The sequence below is a fragment of the Coturnix japonica genome, chromosome 20, assembly GCF_001577835.2.
Source record: "Coturnix japonica isolate 7356 chromosome 20, Coturnix japonica 2.1, whole genome shotgun sequence".
Classification (NCBI taxonomy): Eukaryota; Metazoa; Chordata; class Aves; order Galliformes; family Phasianidae; genus Coturnix; species Coturnix japonica.
Window position 1 is genome coordinate 9,777,920 of NC_029535.1, and position 17,451 is coordinate 9,795,370.

Here is a 17,451-nt window from a genome sequence, read left to right on the forward strand (position 1 = left end):
CCAAAAAGTGAAATTTATATTCTCCAGCACTTCCTGGAGAACTCCCCTATGGAGTGCACTGTATGGGTGCCTTTGAAGAGGACATATTTTGCTTTCACTGGGAAGCCAAAGGATCAGAAACCCTGAGCTAGCTGTCCCCTATGGAGCAGAGTCTGCAGAGAGAAGCCACAATCAGGGATACGCTGGATGGCTGAAGAGGTGAGAGTCTGCCATTGCCATTGCTGTGCTCCTAGCAATTAGATGAAGCAAGGGCTAGAACATTGCCATGATGCTGCTTTTCACAGTTGCCTTCCATCAGAGACATAGCTTTGCTGGAATAACAACCTAATGCCTGTGTTACTGATGATGTGGTTCCTAGTCCTTCTGACTTCGAAGGGAGCTTTACAACATCTTCTGGGTTTTGAACTGAGAAATGGGTTTTGTGGTAACAATTCCCATTTGCGTTGTTAATCAGTTTGGTTTTGTTTTGTTTTCTTAGTGTGGTTTAGTGTTCAGATGCAGGAACATCCTTCTACAAACCTGTCAATGAGATATAGCTGTCTGATGGCAGCCAGCCTCATTACATCGTACGGGCAGTCTGGAGCAAAGGTTAAATACATGTGTAATAGAAAAAAAATGTGCACATCAGTAACATAAACCTCATTTCTTTTATATGATGTATCCAGGTGGATAAGACTGTGAATGTCTATAAAGCAGTCAGTAAATTGTGTGCTAATAATTCATTTACCTGTGTGAAAACCAAACAGGATGACCATAAATACTATTTTTTAAAGGGGTTTAAAACTCTTTTTCATATTTGTACTAAACAGCACTAGTTGGAGACTGCTTCTGATGCTGACTTGTAGCATAGTATAAATAGAAGCTCTGATGCAGTTGCCAGCTACTGATGAAGTTAGTGTGCTCTTATTGAAACTTCTTGGTAAAACTGATCTTAAATACAAGTACAGGTCTGACCATTTCTTCGTCTGGAGGATCAACAGCTGAGTCTCATCAGCCTAGCAACAATCTTGACACCATGTTTGAATATGTAACCTTTCCTCTGCCCAAGTAACTTATCTCTCAGTAAGAAAAGACTTCCAGAGAGAAATAAACAAGTGTCTGCCTGTATGAACTAGTAAAGGGAAAATAAAATGATGAATGAACCTTTATTATTTAAACAGTGTGACATGACAAACTGCAAGTGCTGCTCACACCTAGCCCTCTGAGAGCAGCTTTCGTTGTTGATAAGCTTTGGTTGAACCTGAACCTTTAGTAACTGACGCTAGCTTTGCACATACATTACATACTGGCATGATATCACAGTCCTTCAGATTTTCTTCAGACCATTTGTGAAATCATACAAGTGTCTGAACACAAAGACAACACCAAGTTGGACATCAGTGCTGTAAGGATTCTGATGTAGTCACCCGGGAGCACTCAGGTTTGGTGCAGAAGCTGTTTAGGCTAAATCATTCTAATACCTGGAAAGACTGTGCGTATGGGTAACGAGCTATGGCATGAAAACGGGGATAATAACTGCAGATCATGTGTGCAGGTTATGTAGCCTAGGGCTGGTGCAGATTTAAGTAAATGAGGTCAAGGAAGCTCTTGCATTGCCAAAGGGTGCTGTGCTCTTGCTCATTCTGCAGTGCATATATGGTGCACAGTTACTTTTGTACCTCACAAAGCATCCATTTAGGTGTGTGCTGTGGGCCTAGAACCCCTTATGGCACAGAGTCTGCTGTGCAGAGCCAGATTATGGGGTCATAATACAGTTTTCAGAAGCTGTCCTCTGTAAGTATGAGATGCTGTTGGTAAAAAAGAGGTGGCATAGATAAGAAAGGGATGGGTGCCAAAAGAATGTTCTATTCCAGTTAGTGGGGATAAATACTGGGACATTAACTGAAATAGGATAGCAGTGTTTAGTAGGAAGAGAGGAAAGATAATATAGAAAACTCAGAGACAGGGAATGGAAAAAGTGGATTAATTGATTTTTCACAGAAGTATCTTTTCTGTATAAATACAACCAAAACCAAAAATTAAAATAATTCAACAGGAGAATTAATGGCGTAAGTAGAGAAAGGGAATAAAGAAACAGGGTGGAGGAAGAAAACGAGATACTAATCTGTTCCCAAGGGTCAAGTATATCCCCCTGACAGTCAACATAGCCACAGTTTTGCTTCTACTTTTGCTGCTAAGTGCTTCTGTAAAGTAAATAGCTAACCAGGCACCAGGCTGTTTAGGTTAGTTGACGGCTATTTGAGCTTCCTAGGTATTATGCTATTTCCCTGGCAAAAATTCTTCAGCTGCAAATATTTTTAGGCCTCGGTTGTGTTGTTGTTAAGGTCACAGAGAAGAGAGGCAATTGGAGATTATTTCTGAGCAGTGGTACTTTTTATGGTTTTAGACAATGCGTTGCGATAAGCATTAAAATAACATTGGGGCAAACAGGAACAAAAGGCAAGTTCAGAAAGTTATTTTATCGATTGAAGAACTTAGTGGGGGAGGGAAGGAAGAAGGGCTGGAGTTTGTACAACTCTTTAACAGTCTGGCTGTGCTCTTTTGTCAGTGTTTTTATTGACTTTCTCTTCCAAAGAAACAATGATGCTTCAAGCTGTTCTCTGAAATCTGGGTATACCTTGGTGAGCTGAGACAGAATGCATCACAGCTGGTAGCAGGGGGTAGATGTGTATACACACATTTGAGCTACAGGAACAAAAGAGTTGTGGTAAAGCTTTTCTCACTCTGAAGTGCAATTGTTCCTGTGTCTTTGAGTTTTGAATAACAGGGCTTCACACGTTATAAGGGCCATTTAAAAAGCGATTGTCTATGGCTTTGAAATAATTCATTGTTGTGTTGAAAGTTTTCCCTCTCACTAGTTTATGTTTTCTCAGACTTGGAATGGAGAATTAGGAGACAGACTTTCTGCTTCTGGTATTTGCAATTTTGAGAAGAAAGATAGACCTAATGTCTCTGTCAGCTAAATTGTAGTGGCTGTGTGTTATAAAAATGCCTGAGTGGGACAAAGTATTCATCTTCATTTTGTGATGACTCAGAATCTGGGGATAAAGATTTTATGTATCCATCACAAGGCAACGGGCAGAAGATCACTATCTTACTATAAAGTAGATGTGAGTATTATTGTAGATTCCAGTTAAATAGAATAAAATATGAAACTGGTAATGACTGTCAGTTTTTCATGCAACAAATCGTTTAATAGGTATCTGGTCAGATATGGTTTCTATCACATACTACTATTTACTTTTAGTTACTTGGTGAAGAGATGCATGGGTTATTAATAGAACATAACTAACTATTGCTTTAATGTGTTTGCTTGGAACAGTTCAAATAGTTTATATTTGACATTCTGAAAATTCACCAGGACCTTAAAATTTGCAGAATATAATGAAAATGCAGAGAAGGATTGGCATGAAGTATATGTGTGCAAGTAAACTTAGTTATGCTTCTGGAAACTGGCCACCCAAGAAGATCTGGCAGAGAAAGTAAAGTATTAATAACATTATTAATCTACTGAGTTTTACTGCCAGTAAAATAAGTAGAGAAAGCAAGATCAGAGAGAAGTTATAAGGCAGCAACACAAATAACAGAAGAGATTTAAAGTTGTCAGAATATTACATTTGTGGTTCCTGTTAGCGAACTGTGAGCATATACAGGCAGAGCAGCTATGCACCATGTCTAGATATTGCAGTTTGCAGTGGGATTAAGGGCACAGCATCATTTAAACTGAATATGTTTCTTATAAATCCCCTGTGATTATTTATTAAAACCATCTGAAGGCATTTTTCATGGGTTTTGGCTGGAGGGGGGGGGAAGCTGAGTGTTGGATTAAATGGATTTCTTCCACTCTTACTCTGCAAAGTTCAGGTACCATGGCATCGTGCCATTGTTACTTCTCTGGAAAGATACACATATATTTTACCAAGCAGCTTCTATCATTTCAAAATATCTCAACCACTTGAGACTGTCATTCATGAAAAGCTTAGGTCATAGTTTAAACCATTCCTGAAAAACCACTTCTTTCCAATCCAGCACCAGTCAGGGCAATGCCACATCATGCACTGTAATGCTCTGGTGAACTTTCTGCATGTATTCACATCAGTGCTTTGGTAGAAACATGTTAAGCTTTAATTAAGGTATACATATTATTTCTAATGCAGATAGAAAATTCTGCTTTAAGTCTGTGGTTTGCCATTCAGGTTCAGATTCAGTTGCCAGTTGTTGGTGAACACTATTCTTTTAGGCACTGATTTGCTTTGTTGTTCTTGCCTTTGTTACACTCACCATGGCCTTTCAGCTTAATAATCAGCACTGATTTTTCAGTATACATTTCTCAGTGATAAAGAAGAGTCTGTAAGAGCATTCAGCTACACAAGACCTCCGTGGAAATTATATGAAGTTTAGGTTGCAGTTGGACTTGATAATCTTGAAGGTCTTTTCCAACCTGAGCAATTCTATGCTTTATGATTTATTTATTGTTTCTTTTACATTTAGATTATAGTATTAACTTGAAGAGTCAAAACAGAGGTACTCTGTGTGCATAAGAAGAAGCAATTCCTACCACGTCCATTCCTGGTCAAGATAGTAGGTTAGCACAGTTGGGAACTTGAACAGATTAGACCTGTCAAAAAAGCCACACATGGCTTAAATTTCCCTGGAAGAAAACCATCATTCACTTTTCAGTTCTTTGGTTGCAGAGGAGGACACAGCTTTCTCCTCTATTGCTTCAACTTTTTTACTTGTAGTAAAACTGTTGTTTAGTTTGAAAATTCACATCTGTTTTACACAAACTTTGGCTTTAAATACTATTAAGCCATCATTTGCTTCTCCGTGTATGGTTTATAATTGGGATCTCAAACTCCCTTCTTGAATCAGGAACTGAAGCCAGTATTCCCCATCTCAGTTAATATCTCAGAAATCAGTGTCAAACTCAGTCTCGTGTCTCTGAGCTGGGCTCTGTCAGTGGTGACAGCTATTGTTTGCTACCAGTTCTAGAGCTGGTTCAGGAAGAGGAGGAAAGTGCTGGGAATGCAAGTGTACCAGCCCTGCAGAGGGTTCTCGGGCAGAGCAGTTTGGGGTTTTTTTTTTTTGGTTTTTTTTTTTACCATTTTTTTTTTTAAACTTGTCTATTTGTAAGTAATTTGTTTGTTTTCAAAATCTTCCTTATTTCCCTTTTTCCAAACTAAGTTAAACACAAGTGAGCATCCTGTTTAAAAGTAAATAAATAAACAGAAGAACTAAGTATGTAATCAAATCTGAAGTGCATTGCTTATACAAATGATGTGTACTAAGTCTCCATGAAAACCCAGAGTGCTGGTATTTTATGCCCTTGAGATGAAGTTTTTGGTTTTAAAAAGACCTTCATTTTTGTTGTTTGGACTCTGACATACCTCTAAAATGTAGTTGCTTTATGGATATAGTGGTGTATTGAGGTTTGTTTTCTAACCTTTCTTCAGCATTACAGTCTCCTGTCCAAGGGGTGTGCATTCCACCATGTGCTTTATTCTCTTTATTTGTTTCTCAGAACTGCTTGTATAATCTCTTGGGTCTGTATGTTGCTTTTCCATCTGGAAACTAAAGGTAGAGCAATATAAGAAGCTGAGTTAACTCTGATATACATTTTTCATGATAATTCAGGAAATGACCCTGTCTTTCTGGAAGTATTTTACAGTCTAGGCACATGGTATTCTTTGGGCCTGTTAGGTTGTAACATTTGAGGCAAATTATTGTCATTCTTCTTTTGAGCACCATTTGCATTTTGTCTCTTGGTGCCACTGAAAAATGAAATATGCAATAGTAAGTCCTTCTAGGAAGCTCCATCTTTAGTTCATATCCACCACTGAAGTACTGATTATTTCTAGTCTCAAAGAACTACATTTTAAATGAGCCAGAAGTTGAAAATATATCTTGTTTAAACGTTTGTGTTCTGTTTCAGTGATATTTTGAATGCTGATTTATTTGAGATAGCTGTTTGGAATTAATATTCAGTGGTCTTACGGAATGAAGGCTCTGTATTTGGGGCATTTAAAATGTGTGGCTGATTTTATTTTGCTCTTCATTTTTGCACTCTGGCTGTATTTACATTTTATGCCCAGATGGTTTTCTTTAAAGTCGTAGTATAACTTACATGTAACATCTTGCACCAGTGTTGTTTTCTTGATTTATGCCTCTGAGTCTGAAACTTTGTTAGGGCACCTATGGGAAAACTGCTTTTTTAACACTGTGTATGGCTGTTCTCTATCAACAGAAGGTTGGAAACATGGTCTGTGTGAGCTGTGGGACAGTATTACCGTCATGTCCTGAGGATTTTGTTTCTCCTTTAAAGAACCTAAAACCTTCCCCCCAAAGTAAAAGAGCATTCTTCCTTATTGTGTTAAGTACAGCTCTAGAATTAACAATGTAATAGAATGCATAGAAGGTGTTAAGGCCTGTGTGTCTGTGATAAAGATGAAATTTATGAGCTGATACTTGTCCTGTTAACTATTCATAGATCCAGAGTGAGGTAGAAGTAGGAACGTTCATGGAGAATAAAGGCCTGCATATGTGATTAGCTATAACCATTCTGTACGTGGTCTATAATATTAGGTCACACAGTAAATAAATGTTTGTTATATTTCAAAACTGATCTATCCTTTATCTGCTCATAGATAATGTTGTTCAAAGAATAAAAGAACCTGCTTTGCAGTGGTACCCTAAAAAGCAATACTTGGAGAAATCCATCACATGTTGAACTTAGCAAGTGAGAGTGTTCTCAAAACAAAGTAGCGTGGGCCTCCTCCTTTCTACATCTGGGGAGGTCCTGTGGGCTTTTGATATTACTTGAGAGGTGGAATATCATTATGGGTGAAATTATGCAGCTGGCACAAGGGATTGATTTCTTATCAATTTTGTCTGGGCCAGTTATGAAATGTTTTAGCTACAATAAACACCAAATTTATTGCAAGTTCCACTGCTGAACAAAATGGGCTGGTAATATCCCCAAACAGAGACATTTATGTTTCCTCTTGAAATGCATTGTAGCCACAGTTCTGTTTCACCCCAGATCGGGGGGAGGAAAAAGTAGAAAAGCATTCTGTTTGTATAATCTGAATTAAGTAGAAATTACAACTATTACTTCATTTTTGTTACTGTAAGTATGCCTAAATTTACTGTAAACTGGGGAAGCCTGATCGACATTGGTGAAGTGAGGATATTAACCAGGTACACCTTAGCAACACACTGAGATCTTTCCAGGGAGGGAGAACATCTCTGCAGTCCCAAAGAGATTCAATCTGGTAAAGCAATTATTAGTTACACAGAAAAGCACCTATTCTTGTCTGAAAATCTTCCCATGTAAGTTTATTTGCATCCTTTACCCACTTCAGACAGTGGTTGGAGGAAACCATTATGCTAAGTTCACTAAGTTGGCAAAATATAAGCATTTCTTATTAGAAAACTGGAAAACAGCAGTTTTTCATTAAATCATGATTTTCAAGTAATCTCTTCAATGCTGTATGTCTACACTCTATATTCCGACTCACTTTCAGATAGAAAATACCAGAACATATAAACTTTACAAACTGAAACATTATCTGATCTGTGGGTTTGAGTGGAAGAACAGGTCTTAATTTCATTGACTGCAGCCTTTGTGTTTGCCAGGGTCACACAATCCTACAGACCATCATTGCTGAAGTAAAGTGTTTTCTGAATTAATGTTATGACTTGGTTGATTTAGTGGAAGAATTTAAATCCTTTTGGTCTGACAAAATGCTATTAGGATTTTATTGCTATTAAGACTTCTTTATATATCTGTTTTTTAGCAGAACAGCAAAGGTTGAAGGTTTAGGAGCCTTCGGAGCAATTTACTTGCTGCTTTCTGTGTATTTGCTCACAGATGAGTGTGTTTAATGCAGTCTTGTGGTCTGTTTTAAGTTGAACTGTGCTGTAAAGCCCTTTGTTAATTTTCCCTGCATTGCATAATTTTGATTTCTCAGTTGCTGGAGGAAAGGAAAGTACTTCTAAACCTGTTCCACTTTCCTAAGGCAACTGGTTCCTTATAGGTGCTGCCTGCAGATGGCTACTAATAAATGCCAAGGTGATCTCTGGGGGACAGAGTTCTTGTCTTGCTGGTCCAGTATTGCTTTGGTGCTCTAAATCTCTTCCCAGCGCTGTTGTGTGCTGTTACCAAAGGTACAGGCATCATGAGCCTGCATTTTCTCTAGGTCTGAGCAATTTTCTTGATAATTCATGTTTGTAGCAGTCTTTATTTGCTGCTGATCTTGCTCCCATGGTCATTTTTCAGGCTGTTATCTCTGTTGTTTTCAGCACCTGCTCATCAGCTAATCCCCTGAGCTTCTGCCATCTTTCTGCTTTCAGAGCAAGGAAAAGTAACAGAAGTCTCCTTGATGCTGTCTGCCCTAAAAAAGTAGCTCTTCAGGATTATGTATTTACAGCTGATCACAAAGTTTTTGTATCTGAACTTTGTTCTGCAGCTGCATCCAAGCTCCCTTCAGCATCCCATTTCTGTTGCACGTTCTTGTGCTTCGTTTCCTGTTCTGAATTCCTGTATTCCAGAATGACACTTCCTCTCTTTGGTTGATTGAATAACAGATTTATCCTCTGGCAGATAACTATCAGTGTCCTTTCCCTATTATTTTTTCCACACTGACCCATGGCCCAGCCATTTTCCTCCTCTCCGTTTGAATTTGGGAATAAAGAACAAACAAATGAATTAAAACTGTTTTTGGGAGTCCCTTTGCTGCTTTTTCTTCAGCTTGATAAGTTGTGTTAACTGGGCCAGTTGCACTTCCTGATTTAGATATTTTGTGAGTAGGCTGGCTACATACCCAAGCCTGAGATATTGCATTTAGACCAGTCTTCAAGAATGGATTTAGTTTAGTGGCACATCTATTTGTTCAATGCTTTAGAGCTCCTTTTTTTGAGAGTCACTTGTGGAAATTCCCGGACTTCTTAATAGGATTTATTAGCTTGGGTGAAACTCCATATAATCATGATTAGACTCCAACTTGGTGGTTTTCTTCAAGCCAACTTCATCTGTTCTGATCTTCCATGTTTCCGATATTAACCTTAGTTAAAAGAGTTCAGACAGACCCAAGTCAGTTCTTTGTGAACCTGGAAATGTGTGGATCTGCCTACCCAGAATGTATATGGAGGATTTGGAGCAAAGGGAAATGAGAACAGTGGAACAAAGTGAAGAGCTGTGGCAGTGAGGTATCAGCGTGTTCCCAAAAAGCTCTCCCAGAAGATGTGATACCCGCAGGGAAAAGACTTATTGAGAAGAACAAAGAAGTATTTGTTTTTAGCAGTAATAGGTATTTTTGGCTGCATCCATTGAATCTACTTTATTAAAATATCTCAGAGATCTAAAATACACTTAGATAAAATAAGAGAATGCTATAAATAAGTTCTGCCATTGGTATAAATATATTAGACACTCATTTCTTATAACTGAAATTAAGCAAAAGGCACGAGCACTAGTAGTTCCACTTAATTACCTTTCATGGCTTTCTTTTCAGAAGGTATTTGAAGCAAGTCATGTAGCTTGCTACTGTTCTATCACTTGTGTAGATTTGGGGAAACAACTGAGAGACCCATTCGAAGGTGGACTAAATATATTCTTTTTTCAACAACATTGTCCAACACTCTTAAAAAGAGGGAATTCAACATCCAAGTTAACTGCCTGTTGGAATGCTAGCCCTGAGTCTTCCCGGAAGAATGTGAAATGGATTTAACTTTCAAGGAGAAAAGATATTTAAAGTGATGCAAGCTATGTAAAGGGCTTAAGGATAGTCAACTGAATAGTTTTCTGTTGAGTCAAGCACTCTTTTTCTCATTGTCACGCAGCATGTTCTTATAGTCACGCAGCATGGGATCAAGGGTGGTGGAAATATGCATGTGAGGAAGCGTGAAGAAATGACTGTCTCTCTTTGTGTATCTTTTTGTGGCTTTTTTAGACTTGGCTTTACTGCTACATAGTTACCGTTGCTACAGTCCAATTTGGAAACCTTCCATCAGAAATGTTATTTTGAGTACTGACTTCTCCATGCTTCATATCTGGTTGTTCTTAAGATTGAGATAGCTAGAGCTCAGGAGGCAAATTAAATCCCATTTAATTTTAGATGGATTCTTTATTATTCTAAAGAACGTATTTGTTTTTGTTACTTTTTTGGATTAAGATTTCTATGGCTTTCTGAAGTCAGAAACATTATATAGAACAATGGGGGTGGGTAGTGGTCATCTGAACAGCTCAATTAACTTGATGCAGGATGTGTTCTTTGTATGTAGACTAAGACTGTATTATAAAAAAATGTTTGGAATTAGTCTGACATTGTTTCAGCTGAGCACAATAGCCATGAATTAAATGTACAATGAACACAGTGCTTCTGGAGTTCCTCTTCATCCAGTACTGATGGTAGTATGTAGCATCAAGATAGCTCAACACTCATTTTCTTTGCTCCGTTTCTTTAATAGTAGATCCACGTTTTCCAGGTTTGATGAGTAAAGTCTGTCTTTTGCTTAGTGTAGCAGAGATGCTGAGCCTGAAGGAGTGATGGAACACCTGGTGGGAAAGCAGGGACAACCCAGAGCATTTCAGGTGTAAACAATACATTTGAGTGACCAGAAGGGCTGGAACCAGGATCCACCCCTTCCAGCCCTCATTTAAGGGTTGGCAGTGCAGGTGAAGGGATCTCACCGGAGATTCCTGCATATATGAAGCCTTCCAAGGGTAAGCAGCATTTTCCTTTTTCTCTTGTTTTTCTGTCTACAGTTGCTGTGTTTGGGCTTATACTCAATTACTGCAGCCTAGGCCTTTGCTACACCATTGTTTTTGCTGTGTTTTCCATTGCGTTGTAGTGTTATGGTCAGTATGTGAAATTCAGCTTTATTCTGGTGGGTGTATGAAGGGAGCAGTGATTGTGAGTAGCATTAAGTTGTTGTCTTCTCTGATGAAATAACTGCATCTGTGGATGAGAGGAGAGCAGCAGGTATTGTTTGTCTTAACTTTAGTGACATTGTGATGTGTTTTCCCACATCATCCTTGTGTCCAATTCAGGATCTTAGCCTATGCAATTAAAATACTTGATAGATGGTTGGGGGAAAAATAAATGGTATGGACCTACTGGAACTTCATGGATACCAGCAAATGTATGTATTTTCAAGAATATCTTAAAGACTTACTTTTGACTGCATTAGTCAGAAGGCAAAGATAAATGGTACAGTTGTTCTCCTGGCCCTATTTTTTTTTTTTTTTTTCTGTGGCGTTGTAATTAAACCAATATGGTGATGTTTATTTTTCTTCTCCTTTCACTTGAGCTTCTTTATGTGTTTTGCTCTTGATGAATGCAAAATGGAAGATCAGGCAGAGCTCTTAATGTGGGAAGGCAATGCAGTGCAGATACACTTCAGTACGCCAATCCAATTTGGATAAGCTTTAGTAATTCATCAGTAACTACTATGTGAATTAATGTAGTGAGAGACAGTTCTGGTTCTATGGATGATGGAATCATTAGTAGATTCCTAAAAAAGCTGCTTGATCGTATTCTCTAGCAACCTCCTGTGTGGAGTTGCACAGTGAGTAGCTCTATTCTACCCTCAGTAAAATATGCCAGAGGAGGGATTTAGTAGATGTAACTGTACTGGAACGTTCCCTGACTTTATTTCTCTTTTTCTTAGTTTAATCTTATTGCATGATCTATTGTTTTCCCAAAACACTTCATCAATTCTTTTCCTTCCTAGAGGGAGTTCTTCCTTTAAGCACTTTTAAACAAACTCTTAATAAATTTGAGTTAACTTCTTATTATGTTGATACCTTGTCATTTAATTTAACTGGATAGAGTTGATGTAACTGAGAGCAGAAGGTTGATTCATTTAATCTTTCTGCATAAGTAATCTATTTCCCCAGTCATTTTTTTCCTGCTTGGAATTTCTTCAAATTTGTCAACATCTTCAGGGTAAGGAGGTTCTCCAAGATCTAATAGTACCTGAATTCTTTTTGAAGTACAGAACATGTTTCCGCAGGCGTGTTATTAATTACAGATATTTCCCTAATTCCACTTCTCTGACTATTGTCCAGCAGTTTGCATCTGCATATCACATCTGGAACAAATAATGAAGGGGGAAAAAAAGAACTGTTGTGTTTTTAAAACCAAATATGTAAGAATAATGAACATTTTACTTTTGTTCATAATTTTAAATCAAAGTTTGCAAATCCTTTTTATATAATCTCTTAAACTCTATAATATTGCACAGGATGAGGCAGCTTTTAGCGCTTTAGTTGGCTGTATTTACTTTCTTGCTTCTGGACATCAAGTGATTTGAGGTCTGAGACCTTTATATCATTTCCATTTTTAATATTTGCTCCCCTTATGGCTAGCATAACCCATAACTAGAACCAACAAAGTTATGCAAAGCTACTTCATAAGAGGAATGAGTGTAGAATTGGAATAAAAACACTTGTGGTATGCAGAGGCGGTGATGATTTGTTTTATGTGCTTATATTGCCTTCCATTTGAGGAGCTCAATGCAAATCATTCTCCGTAAGCAACGGGAACACTAAGAAGCATTGTGGAGTTAATGGTCAAATTACTTTTTAAGAGGTGTTATTTTCCCTGTTCCTCCTTCCAGCCAACACGTATAAGCATGTATGTGCACATCACTATCTAAATTGCTGGCTGTGCCAATCTTGTAATTGCATTTGTACATGCAGGTTCTGAGATTTGTGCTATTAAAACCCTTGCTTAGCTTCCCCATGATGTATTCCTCTTCTCAAACTATAGTTTCCTTACATAGGTAGGAAGAACCCTGGCACCTCGTCTCCTTTTTATTAGCTGATAACCCAGGTTGCTGCCAAAACATGCTGCGGAAGTAAGGTTTGCTCTTTTCTTTTTGCTCTAAGCATTTTGATGTGGAGAGGGAAGTTTCAGTAATGGCATGTTTTTACAGAGGAGGGTAGGCAGCTCATCTGAATGACCCTGTCATACTCCCTGCTGTGTATTTAAGACAAAATCTTTTGTTTGGGAATGTACAGTGAAAGGAGAGGTGTGTGTTACCAAGAAAAATAGGATTATGATATGTACAATAAGGAATAATAAATCATAGCCAGTGTTTATGTCTGAAAATCTATCTATGTAAAAAGAATGGGGAGAGGTGGTGTTGAGATTTCAGTTTTGCACTGCGGATCCCTCTGTAACGTCTTTAGCCCGGAGAGGTCCAGTGTAATTCAGGAAGATACAATGAAGCCTGGCTCCATAAAGGCTTAGCGTTCTACATTTATGTAGAGTGACTGACCTCATCACCAGCACTACTGGACCTAAGTAGCATTTGAGACATCTGGAAAACAAGACCGCAGTAGGTTATGAAACACAGCTCCCATGGCTCCCATCCAACTCTTCATTTTGTTAATGGCATAATAATCTTTGAGAAGAATCAGAGTTTAATATATCTGAACTTGCTCAGACTCTGAAACACTTCCAATCATTGCTGGATTAAGTACATACTCCTAATAATAAATCATGTTGTACTCAGCATTGCTTGTTTTGTCAGTCAGCAAAACAAATACATGGTACAAATGCATATAAACAAACCTGTGAAGCTTGAAGAAACTGAATTATGAATTGACTATTAGAATCATTGTTTTGTTTGTCTTTAATAAAAAAAAAAAATAATCATTTTTCTTTTCCAAGAAAATAAACACCTTAACATGAGGGACTGTTAATGAGACAGAAAAAAACTGTATGTTGTTCCTTGGCAATAGAATCCTTTTGGACTGCTTTGCAAAGCGTCCAAAAATGCTTAAGAGTTTCTCCATTGTTGAACTGACTCTTCTAAACTCAAGCATTATGTAAATAGAGAGCATTCTCAGGCAGTCGTCATGAGTAGTCAGTAGGTGCATGGACACTGACTGTGAGAAACAGGACCTTTTTTAAGTATTTGAGTACTATTTAAGGTTAAGGGAATTGCTTGTAACCCAACTGAGGAAGACACAGCTCTTACGTTATGTGCTTCTACGTGATGTTTATCCAGTTCTACTAAGACACTTCAAGTGTACTATTATAATCTGTCAGTATTTTATGGTTTTAAAAAAATAATATTGACCTTTTTGTCCATGTGACTTTTGTGGAATGCTGACGATAAATGAAAAATACAGACCAGGAGACTTAATCTGCAGCCTTAATACCACGCAAATCCTTAAGGTAAAATTAATCATAGAATCACAGTATATCCCAAGTTGGAAAGGACCCACAAGGATCACTGTGTCCAACCCCTGGCTCCATACAGGACCACCTAAAAATCAAACCATATGTCTTATGGTGCTGTCCAAAAGCTTCTTGAACTATAGCAGGCATGATGCCATGTCTGCTGCACCGGGGAACCCCTTCAATTCCCCACCACTCTCTGGTGCAGATCTTTTCTCCCACCCTAACCTGGCCCTCACCTGACACAGCTCTATGCCATTTCCTCAGTTCCTGTTACTGCCTCCAGAGAGCATTGCACAGAGTTGCCCTTCATTCCCTGTGAGCAGCCATAGGCTGCCATGAGACCTCCTCTGCTCTGGGCCAGACAAACCAAGGGACCACAGCCGTTCCTCTTATGCCTTGCCCTCCATGCACTTCTCCATCTTTGCTGCCCTCCTTTAATGCTCTCTGGTAGTTTTATGTCCTCTTGTTGTAGCACCCAGAACTGCTGACGTTGCTTGAGATGCAGCACCACCAGCACTGAGAAGAGCGGGGAAATCCAAAGGCTTTTCCACAGGGCTGTTCTCCAGCCCCTTGTACCCAAGTCTGTACGTGTAGCTGAGCTTGCATCATCCCAGGTGCAGAATCTCTCTACAAGGGCTTTCTACCCTCAAGAAGTCAGCATCTCTTGTTAAGCATTACCTGCAAACTTACTTAGTATGCATTCAAGTCTTGCATCTACATCGTTGATAAAAACATTGAAGAGAAATGGACTTAAAATGGGTTCCTGTGGAACACTGCTACTCAGTTGTTCCTGGCCTGATGTAATCTCATTTACTACAACCCTTTGAGCTCCACCCATGAGGGCATTTATTTTTCACCTATCATATTACTTATCTAGCTGTATCCTGGATGTTTTGTCTGGATACTGTGAAGACGGTATCAAAAGCTCTGCTGAAATAGAAACAAACCAACAAAATGTACAGTGGTTTTGCAAAGCAACTTAATTACATGATGATAATTATAACATAAACACTCATGAACAGGAACATGTTTATATAAATATAACACAAGCAATAAACAATACCAGATATACATTGCAGTATGCATTTGGAGTAATGCAAATCAAATGTGTTTAGATACAGTTCCATGTATGTACACAGGTAGAGCATAAAGAGCCACGGAAGTACTGAATATTTTTGGCATGGTGTTTTGAGGAGGTTATTGACAGAAAAAAAAAGTGTGTATTAATTATATTATTCTTATAATAAGAATACTCATCTAAACAGTTACTGAAATTTCCAAATAACGAGGTCTGTAACCTCCTTCGTCTATTACTTTTTTTAGTTGCTCCTCAGTGGGGAGCTTTACTTAGTATCCAATTTATTTGCTGCAAATTAAGCCCATTATTTCATATCCTCTCAGAATGGATGTGATGGCATGTTCCCTTTTTGTTTATACATCCTTAATTTTCTGACGCTGAACCGCTTTGTGCTATCTTTTCTTACAGGTTATATGTTCAAGGCATGTCTTTGTATCTCTTAATCTCTGTGATTGCCCTGGTTGGTTTGCACCCCTCTCATCCACCCTAGTGGAATTGCATGTATGAGTTATGATTTTCCAGACAGATCAATGAAATATCAGTTATTACTGAGATTGATATGAAAGTTGGAAATAATGAGGACTTGTTTGTTCACATCTGAAGAGGGGTAAAAAAAACCAGAAACATTCACACGTTTACAGTCTATTTGAGTAGGTGTTGTACACAGATCTTAACAGGGATAGATTTTGCCTCTTAATTTGCGTTCTTCAACAGAAGAAGTAAAATTCTTATGAGAATCATTCACATGAAAAGAAATTTCAGATGTTTTCATAGCACGGTAATGATCCATCAGAACTGCTGCTAACTTTGGGATGAAGGATGAAGAAAGAGATTTTTCTCTGTGCTGGTGCCCTCATGTGGCTTTGATACTCAGCTTTGTAAGAATTAATTAGAAATATCACCGCATAGCTGACACATCTTTTGTGTAAGAGGCAGAGAATAATTTTCCAGTAGCCATGCAGTAGCTTTGTTCTGTGAGTACAGCATTGCAGAATAGAAAGCCAAAATATGCTGTTTGCCGTACAGCCAGTTGGGTTTGGATATGCAAACTCTTCAGCTTCTGTGACTTAAAACAAGAACATTTCTCACAGTTTTCACACGTTGATGTATGTGATTTAGACACTACTGCTGTAGGGGTTGTCATGGCCAGAAAGACTTTGCTGGAGTCACTGCCTCCTTTTGTGAGACATTTAAATATTCGACAACAGATTTGTTAATGCTTTTAAAGAGAGGTGATCTTTTTTTCCCCCTCAGTTTTCAGTTCTACCATTAGATCAAATTGTTGCACTTCATACTGAGTTAACATAGCAGGGGTTACTGCTGTCAAAAAAAGAGTTTAAAATATTCTTTCTCATCCAGCTTAAAATCGTCCCATTTTTTGTTCCAGCTACAGCTGTGATATGACAAAGACATTTCTATATATAATGCTGTGAAATTTGCTCAGGATAAATGTTTCTTTGCACAACACTTCTGAATTTCCGTAGAATGTTTCAATGTTACTGACTGAGAAATTCCACTTTGAAAGACACCATTTAGTCATTATGCAAGGAAAAATATGTATATATATACAGCAAATTCATTGCATGTCCATAAATTATTTCAATGAGAAAGCTCTTGCAAAAGCATGAGGTGAATATAGCTAACTGGAGGCTACTGGTCTTGTCTGATACAAGTGTTGTCTTGTCTTGTGCTTTTTAAATGTCGTTGTGAAAGGTTTTCTTTACATCTGGGTTGGATTTGGCAGGTTTAGAGGTTTTCTAAAAGACTTACATTTTTAGGAGACTTTGCAAAGCTTTGAAGCATTGGAAATTTTAGGTTTTTGGATGGAATGGCACAGAATTGAGAATTCTGATTAAGAAGTGGAAAAAATACGTTCTTGTCATCCAAGCTACTATTAAGAAAGACACAGAGAAAATTTGCAAATAAAGGTGGGAATAGGTCTGAAGTGAAATCACCTGAAACTAGGTGATATCATGAAACTCCTTTACCTTATTGATCTATCGTTATTCAGTGATTTCTCATGTCTTTATATAAGACTTTGCTCTTTAGCTGTTTTTTTTTTTAATGTAAAACATTTGATTGTCGTCAGTTTACTTGAAGTATGGACATCCTCATTGCAACTTTGTAAATGTTTGTACGAGACTATTGCTATCCAGTGGATCTAGAAAGGAGACACAA